We start from the raw sequence: 1,810 nt of genomic DNA on the forward strand, positions 1-1,810 counted from the left end.
GTGGCCAGGAGGGAAGGTTCCTTGGAGAAGGATATCAAGCTTGGAAGTGTGGAGGGACAGCACAGGAGAGGATGATCTTGGATGAGATGGATTGATACAGTAACTGGGACAGTTAAGGTATGTGTGTTGGATTCAATGAGACTGGCTGAGGACAGGGAAAGCTTCAGAGCCGTTGTAAATAGGTTTGCTGTGAGTCTCAGGCAACTTGACGGCACATAACAACAACTACAATATGGCATCAGATGATGACATGGCGTTCATCTGATGAGATCATATGAATCCAAGCTTAAAGCAGAGAATACCAAAAGAATGTATTTTTATTGACTAAGCAAAGGCATTTGATAGTGTAGATGATAAAAAATGATAGCTAACATTGAGATGAACAGATATCCCAGAACATTATGCTTATATGAAACCTACTCCTAGACTAAGAGACTGTTGTCTAAATAGATCAAGAGAACACTGTATAGTTTAAAAGTGAGAAAGATATATGTCAGTGTTGTATACTTTCTTAATATCTATTCAACCTGAATCCTGAACAGGTTATCTGAGAAAATGGATTCTATGAAGAAGAATGTGGTATCAGAATTGGAAAAAGACTCAGCACCCTGCATTACGCAGATGACACAATACTACTTGCTCAAAGTGAAGAGGACTTGAATTGTTTTTTGCAGAAGTTAAAAAACTACAATCTTCAATACGCATTATATCTCAGCATCAAAAAGACAAGAGTCCTCACAACTGGATCAATAGGCAGCAAAAAGGATAGATGGAGAAAAATTTGAAATTATCAATGATTTCGTGTTACTTGTATCCACAATCAATGCCATTGGCACTAGTAGTCAGGAGATCAGTAGATATATTGCATTGGGAAACTACTGTGAAGGACCTCTTCAATTCACTGAGAAGCATTGATGTCAGTTTGAGGACTAAGGTGCAGTTGATTCAGGCCATAGTTTTTCTGATCACTTGCTATGCATATGAGAATTGGACAATGAATCAGGATTACAGAAGAATCGATGCCTTTGAGCTGTGATGTTGAAGAGTACTTAATATCACATGGACTTCCAAAAGAGCAAACAGATAAGTCTTAGACAAAGTGTATCCAAAGCCTCTTTGGAGGCAAGGAGGCTGAAGCTTCATCTTATGCTTTATCTTATATACTTTGGGCATGCTGTAGGAAAGGTTATTCCTTGGAAAGGGACATTATACTTCAAAAGAAAGTGAAAGAAAGATCCTCAATGTGATGTACTGACTCAGTCACTGTAGCAGTGGGCTCAAGTGTCTTAAAGAGGATGAGATGAGAATGGCACAGGATAGGACAGGGTTCAGGTTATGATAAGTCATTTGACCTGAGGGCACCTACAAACAAAAAAGTAAATTAAAAAAAATAAAAAAACCTTAGGTAAGAGAAAACAAATCACTTATTTGGTAATATTTGTCCTAATCCCAAGTTTCTAATTCAGTTTTCAACACTATCTGGAAGGTAAAAACTGTGTCTGCAGGAGCAGAAATACTGTTTCTGAACATAAGTGTGAACTGGATCTAAGGTGTTTAGAGGCACTTGAAAGTGGCTTATCCACCTGGTATAAACGCATAGCTATCAACAAGCACAGGAGCTAATAGACTTCAATTTCCACTTGTGGCTTGTTTTGAAGTTTGGTTTTTTGTTTTGTTTGGTTTGGGTTTTTTTTTAGTATCCTGAAATTGGATGTATTAAATTTCAATGTATCCACGAGTCATTCATTATTAATTCAACAAGAAATTTTGAGCAGCATTTACAGTAATAATATTTCTCCCAAGGTACTTG

The sequence above is a fragment of the Elephantulus edwardii genome, unplaced genomic scaffold (assembly GCF_000299155.1).
Source record: "Elephantulus edwardii isolate Elephantulus edwardi_28Jun2011 unplaced genomic scaffold, EleEdw1.0 scaffold00021, whole genome shotgun sequence".
NCBI lineage: Eukaryota > Metazoa > Chordata > Mammalia > Macroscelidea > Macroscelididae > Elephantulus > Elephantulus edwardii.